This window comes from Delphinus delphis, chromosome 5 (genome assembly GCF_949987515.2).
Source record: "Delphinus delphis chromosome 5, mDelDel1.2, whole genome shotgun sequence".
Lineage (NCBI taxonomy): Eukaryota > Metazoa > Chordata > Mammalia > Artiodactyla > Delphinidae > Delphinus > Delphinus delphis.
Genome location: NC_082687.1, coordinates 68,471,314 through 68,479,216, shown reverse-complemented (window position 1 = coordinate 68,479,216; position 7,903 = coordinate 68,471,314). Strand labels below are relative to the sequence as shown.

At 42.8% G+C, this 7,903-nt stretch overlaps 1 pseudogene; it reads right to left on the bottom strand.

Moving 5' to 3' along the window:
• Window positions 1-2,049: 2,049 nt before the first annotated feature.
• On the bottom strand, window positions 2,050-2,630 carry LOC132425460 (large ribosomal subunit protein uL6 pseudogene; annotated as a pseudogene).
• Window positions 2,631-7,903: the final 5,273 nt, after the last annotated feature.

Below are 7,903 nucleotides of genomic sequence, written 5' to 3'. Positions count from 1 at the left end.
ACACATGCACCCCAATGCTCACTGCAGCACTATTTACAACAGCCAAGACACAGAAGCAACCTAAATGTCCATCGACAGAGGATTGGATAAAGAAGATATGGTAAGGGGCTTCCCTGGTGGCGCAGTAATTAAGAATCCATGTGCCAATGCAGGGGACACGGGTTTGAGCCCTGGTCTGGGAAGATCCCACATGACGCAGAGCAACTGAGCCCGTGCGCCGCAACTACTGAGCCTGCTCTCTAGAGCCTGTGAGCCACAACTTCTGAGCCCGTGTGTCACAACTACTGAAGCCCACGCGCCTAGGGCCCGTGCTCCGCAACAAGAGAAGCCACCGCAATGAGAAGACCACGCACCGCAAGGAAGAGTAGCCCCCGCTCGCCACAACTAGAGAAAGCCCGCACGCAGCAACAAAGACCCAATGCAGCCAAAAATAAATTAATTAATTAAATGAATAAATTTATTTTAAAAAACAGAAGACGTGGTACATATATACAATGGAATAGTACTCAGCCATTAAAAAAAGAAAAATAATGCCATTTGCAGCAACATGGATGGACATAGAGATTATCATACTAAGTGAAGTAAGTCAGAAGAAGAAAGACAAATACCATATGATATCACTTATATGCAGAATCTAAAATATGACACAAATGAACTTATCTATGAAACAGAAACAGACTCACAGACTTTGAAAACAAACTTATGGTTACCAGGGGCTTCCCTGGTGGCGCAGTGGTTGAGAGTCCGCCTGCCGATGCAGGGGACATGGGTTCGTGCCCCGGTCCAGGAAGATCCTACATGCCATGGAGCAGCTAGGCCCGTGAGCCATGGCCGCTGAGCCTGCGTGTCCGGAGCCTGTGCTCCGCAATGCGAGAGGCCACAACACTGAGAGGCCCGCGTACCGCAAAAAAAAAACACAAAACTTATAGTTACCAAGGGGAAAGGTGGGGGGGTAGATAAATTAGGAGGTTGGGATTAACACATACACACTACTATATATAAAACATGATCAACAAGGACCTATAGCACAGGGAACTCTACTCAATATTCTGTAATAACCTATATGGGAAAAGAATATGAAAAGAATGGATATATGTATATGTATAACTGAATCACTCTGCTGTACACCTGAAACTAGCACAACATTGTAAATCAACTATACTCCAAAATAAAACAATAATTAAATTTTAAAAAGTGGTCCAAGCTTTTAAAACAATGTTGTTTCTTTCTCTCTTTTCTTTGTTAACTCATAGAGTTTAATTCCCCTAAGTTGAACGCACAGATGCTACAATGCTACTACACACTGATAATCAGAGCATTAAATTTTGAGCTTCTCAAAATCCAGGGAACAAAGGATAACATAATGCTTCACAGAATAATAATTTTTTATCATAAGATACACACCAGTGGATCAAAAGAAAAACTTTCCCTGTCATTAAATTCTAAGGACAAACTAGTTTATAGGATCATAAAGGACAATGAAAGATGTTACATGATACATCTTCAACAGAAATTTGGGCAGAAATTATAAAAACATTCCTCACCTGGCTATTTCTTATATTAACACTTGATAACAGCTTAGTAAATAAAGCCTGATAAAAGCATTTCTCTCTGGGCTGAGCTAGACAGGTTTTCTTGTTAACTCAAGAAACAAGAGTACAGTACAGAATTAGGTAAATAGGTATGATCCTTGGGCTACATCTGCTAAACACTATCTTCTATTTTTTTCCCCCAAATCAAAAGAGCTTTTATTGCATCTTTAAAATATCACAAACGAGGGGCTTCCCTGGTGGCGCAGTGGCTGGGAGTCCGCCTGCCGATGCAGGGGACGCGGGTTCGTGCCCCGGTCCAGGAGGATCCCACGTGCCGCGGAGCAGCTGGGCCCGTGAGCCATGGCCGCTGAGCCTGCGCGTCTGGAGCCTGTGCTCCGCAGCAGGAGGGGCCACAGCAGTGAGAGGCCCACGTACCGCAGGAAAAATATATATATATATATATCACAAACGAGTCCGAAAATCATTTGGCATCTTGCTGTTTCTATAGCCTGACCACTCAGATCTTATTCATCAGCCTGCTGAACTGTTCCTTTTTCAGAAACATAGATACCATCCAAAAATTTTCTGATATTCTTGTTTTTAACTGTTTTGCCTTGCTGAATCAAAGCAGCTGAATTTGACACAAGTTCAATGTCGTTTCCTTCAATAATCAACTCATCTTTCTGGGCTTGAGATACTGAGCAAGCAACGCCGGGCTTCATCCAAACCCTGCAGATGTATTTTTCACCCAAAAAATTTTGGATTTCAACAAGAGAACCATTCTCCTGAATAACAACATCGATGGGGAAGTGAGGAAGCACAGACCTCATCCAGTAACAGAAGCCCAGTGTAACACCGTTGATCATGTTCTGTACGTGACTACACGTCGTGCGAACAGTCGCCAGTTCCATTCTATTTCCCCACCATTTGTCAACCTGGAGCCTCTTCTTTTTCTTTCCAAGGAGACTGAGTTCTACACTAATGTGATTGAAGTTCCTCCACAGGGTGTCTCTAGGGCCCTTCACAAACTGTGCATCCCTTCAAAGTAATGACATTTCATGGAATGTCAACAGTCTGATGGCTGCGAATGGTCTTCATTCTCGCAGTAGATGCGGCAAAGAGTGTTAAACACTATCTTAAGTTCATTTTCAACAAAAGTTGAATGAAATTCAGTTTAAGACTTACTCTCCAATACGTGACAGAAATGTGAATATTACATTAATGATAAAATAATATATTTGTTGTAAAAATGTTTGAAGGCTAATAGGTACCACCTTTCTGACAGGCCAAGTATTTTCAGATATACCCTCCTGAAAGACCTAATGTAACAAAAAACAGCAACAGTTCCAAAGATCTACAGCTTCACATTAGAAACATTTAAATTTTGAGATTCTGACTTCATCTGATTTACGTCTTGCTTCTTGACTTCATGAAAGTTCTGCTAACTTTGAATTAACAGTCCTCAGACTGCTATATATAAGAATTACTAAGACCCTAGCAGATGTCCTTTTCAGTATTATTTCCACCAAATCAGAATGCTGTAAAAGGCAGAGTGGCGACAGATGTGGCTCTCAATTCACAATATGAATTGGATGAGTAGACACCAATAATTTAAACGAGTGAACTAGCAAAGCAGATTCAAAGCAAGTGGACAAAAAATCTTCCAAGGCTGTAAAGGCACTCCATGACAGGGTACTGCGTTTCTTCACACCGCCATCCTCATCCACCACACACAAAGCACAGACCCCAGGAAGGCTGATGAAAACAGTTGCTTCAATACCACCAAATGTACACTTGAACTTAAACAAAATACATTTAAAATTACCATTTATTAAATCTAGTTGCTTTACATTATACTTTCAAATTGAAGTAACAGTGGCTTAAAAAGCATAAAGGGCAAAACTTCTACCTCTCAGCTGGAATTCCAGAACACGTGCCTGATCTAGGATCTACTGAATTGATCAAGACATCAAGTCATACTGGTATAGGAACCCGGATGAGGAAGTGGCACGTTCATTCACATTCCCTTCTTAGCTCTGCCCAGGGCCTGCCAAACTTGCTACCCATGTCAAAATCTAAGAAACTGAATTTATCAGCTTTTCTATCATTATAAGAAAAACTGAACACCACCAACAGAAAGAGAGTGGTTCCAAAGAGGTCTCTCCTCTACAACAGAAGCTGAATGAGCCCAATACAGAGGCATTCAGTCTGCCCAGTGTCACAACAGAATTCATATTCTTCCCTACCCTGGAGATGGCTGAAACTGTTCCAGTGGTAAATATACCTCTTCATCCCAAAATGAGAAATAAAACACAGCACCCAAGTACCCCTGAAGAAGGTAACGCACTGACTAAGTTTATTCTAAATTCTCAATCCCATCCTCTCTTGCCATTTCAAACATTTCTGGTCTACAGTTTCCCCCTCTTCGGTGCACCTGTTCCTTCTCTACTAGATCATCCCCTTTGGTACAGCAGTGTCACTTACGTTCCCAAACATAAATCTTTGCCATGACCCACATTCACCTCCAGCTACCATATCACTTCTGAGTCCCTTTACAGCAAAAGCTCTTGAAAGACAGGATTAGGGTTGCTGTCCCTGCTTCTCAATTCATGTGCTTTCCTCAAACTGCTCCAGTTGGGCTTCTGTCTCCATCATTCTACTAAGACTGCGTTTGTCAAAGTCACCAAGAACAGCCTTGTTGCCAGACCCAATGGTCACTTCCCAGTTCTTGTCTCTCCCAACAGTGTTAAACACAGCTGACCATTCTCTCCTTGAAATGCTTAGATTCTCTTGGTTCTCTGGGACACCAGAGTTTCCTGGATTTTTCTCCAGTCTTAGAGTCTGCACCTTCTCGGTCTCCTTTGCCGGTTTCTATTTTCCTGCTTTACTTCTAAACACTGGTGCGCACCAGGGCTCTATCCTGGGCTTGCTTTGCCTCTTCATCTATACCTCCTCCTCAGGGGCTGCCTCATCCTGTTGGATGGCTTGAAATACCATCTATAGGTTGATAACACTGAAAGCTACATCTTTAGCCCTGTCCCCAAGAACCTCAGATTTATATATTCAACTGCAAACCTGACATCTTTATTGGACTATCTAACAAGTATCTCAAACATAACATGGCCAAAACAGAGTGCTAGATAGTCCTCTAAAATTTGTTCTTTACCTAGTCTTTGCTATCTGAGTAAATGGCCTCACCATCTGCCCAGCTGCCCAGCCAAAAATCTAAGGGTTATCTTTGATTCATTCCTCTCTCTCATACCTCAATTCTAATCTATCAGCATGGTCTTCAGACTGTACCTCCAAAATATTCTAAACTTGAATATTCAAGTCTCTACTTCGCTTCTCTCCCATTAATGCAGTAGATTGGTTGCACTAATGGCCCTGATTTTTCACGCCTCTCTGCATCTTTTCACACCTCTCTGTATCCTTGCTCTTTGGCAATGCCCTCCTATACTAACTGTGGATGTACTCTTGCAACTTGCCTTGACCAATGGGACAGTAGCAAATTTGACACAAGCTAAGGATTAAAACGCTGCTTACTCATTTCTACTTCCTTTTTGCTTCTTTGTGATCACCATGAGACTATGACTGGGCCAGCCTGAGAATAAGCCCAGGCTAGCCTACTAGAGGGATGTAACATAAACACACAGAGGAGAGCAAAGCTGTCCCAGCCATCTCAGCCGAGGCCATCCTAGACGGCTGACAGCCAGCTGGTCCTGCCAAACACATCAGGAAAACCAGGCAATATGGCAGAGCTACTACCTGACCGACAGCTGATCACAGACATGGGGAGGCTCAGTCAAGATCAGCTGAGCCTGGCCCAGAACGGCAGGACTACCCAACCATCCCACTGACTCGAGCAAAACTAAATCCTTATTCCTCTATGCCACTAAGTTTATGGGGATGTTTGTTGCATGGCATTACTGTGGCAATAACTGATACAGCCACCATCATCCCTTGTCAGGACTACTGTAGCATCCTCCTACTAGGTCTCACTATTTCCTTCCTTACCTTCTTATAATCCTTTCTCCATTCATCAGTCAACACAAACTTTTAAAAACATAAATCAGCTTATGTCCTCAGTCCTACTTAAACCCCCTAATGGCCTCCCTGCACTCAGACTAAACATCTCTTAACTTAGTACATCACCTACTTGTCCAACCTCATCTAGTACCACTCCCTCCCTGACCCACTATGCATCCACACCAGCCTTCTTCCTGTCCTTCACGCACAGCAAACTCACAGCATGGGGAGGCCTTTGCAAATCATGTTCCCTCTACCTAGAAAATCACTCCACCTGTTCCCTCTTGCTCACTCTCTAACCAATAACTTCTTAAAACTCATATTTCAGCCTAAATGTCACAAAAAGGTCTTCCCTTGACCACACAATCTAAAATAGATAACCAGTCACTCTGGTTAAATTAAAACAGGGATTTTAATTTTCTGCATGATACTTATCACTATGTGACACTTTTATTGATTGTTTTTAATTGTGTGATCTCCCCACTGATTGTGAGTTCCACACGAGCAGGAACCTAGTCTGTGTATTCACCGCTGGATCCTCAGCTCCTAAAATAGTTCCTTCACATAGTAAGTACTCACTAAATACTTGAAGAATGCTACCTGACATGGAATAAATAAAAGATCCGATCCTTTCTGAGATCAGAGGGGTTTTTTTTCATATTTATTTTATTTATTTTGTTGCGTCGGGTCTTGGTTGCAGCATGTGTGCTCCTTAGTTGCGGCCGGTGGACTCCTTAGTTGCAGCCTGCAGGCTCCTTAGTTGTGGCATGGGAACTCTTAGTTGCAGCATGCATGTGGGATCTAGTTCCCTGACCAGGGATCAAACCCGGGCCCCCTGCATTGGGAGCGTGGAGTCTTAACCACTGTGCCACCAGGGAAGTCCCTGAGACCAGCTTTTTACAAAGAGAAAGAGCCAGGCAAGCTGAAATGGCAAGAGAAAAAAGACAGACTGATCCTGAGAGGAAATTTTAGAAGCAAAGAAAAAAATAAACTCACCTAATATAAAATGAAGTTAAGCGTGTGGACTCTAAAAACAGCCTAGAATGGAAGCCTGGCTCTGTTCCTTCCTAGCTGTGTAAACATGGATACACCACTCACCTCTCTGAGCTTGTCTCCTCATCTATAAAATGGGGTCATAATTACTACTTCACAGAATTGTTGTAGAAATTAAATATATATAAAGTGCTTAGCACAGTACATGAATCCCAGTAATTACTCAACATTAGTGATGGCAATGATGGTGGTGCTGGTGGTGATATCTAAATCAGCCCTGCTATTACTGATGAAATTGGCCTAATCCATGGTATCTCACTCAACCTGTTAGTCTACCTAATTTTTCTTCAGTTTTCAGGCATTCCAAATTGTCCCTTCCCACCAAGAATGGAATGAGCGTAGGACCCAGAATCCGAAGAGCTGGGTTCTGGCTCTGGTTCTGCCACTAACTAGCTGGGTGACCTTGGGCAAGTCACCAACTTCCCAGACCTGAAAGTTACCTTGTCATCAGCTCTGTCCATCCCCAAAGCAGAAGGTGCAGGAAACATTCTGAGAAGGAGTGGAGGTACTGGCGTAATGCAGAGACAGGGATGCAGAGAGACAGGCTGGCAGATAATCTGCTCTGCTCCACTGCAGACCACAAAAAAGAGTATCTAAACACCTTACCTCAAAGCTTCCCAAGCTGTTCCAGAACCCTCGAAACCTGTTAGATTACACCAGACCATAACCTCACAAGGGCAGGGACGTGGGCTGATTTTATTCTCTACTGCAGGACCAGTGGCCAAATTATACTACCATAGTCTGTGTTTACTTCATGCTTGCTGAATAAACAAATATATTTGGGAAAATCTGGGTTAAACAATGTCACACTGGTTCCTTGTGCGCATTTCTCAAAACCTTTAATACGTGAATAGGCTCTGTGAATCATACAGAATGCAGTATTTCCCACCCTTATTTGATCATAGAACTCATTCTACTTCCCTTGAACCTGATTAACCTGATTAACATCTCCCAGAGTTGTAGTGTTCTATAGAACAGTTTGAGAAACATCTTTAGCTTATTTATTTATACTTTTTTTAGCCATGGCTTGCAGGATCTTAGTTCCCCAACCAGGGACTGAACCTGGGCCCTTGGCAGTGAAAGTGCAGAATCCTAACCACTGAACCACCAGGGAATTCCCAAGCTTACATAATTTAAGTCATTTTTACCATCATGAAATAAACATCTTACTCTTTATACATAAGGTAATTGAAAGGCCAACTACTTTGATTCACATCTAGTATGCAGCTGTTTTCCCCCAGCATCCTACACTTTCAAATCACCTGTCACCAGGCAGGGCCTCAATCTCTCCC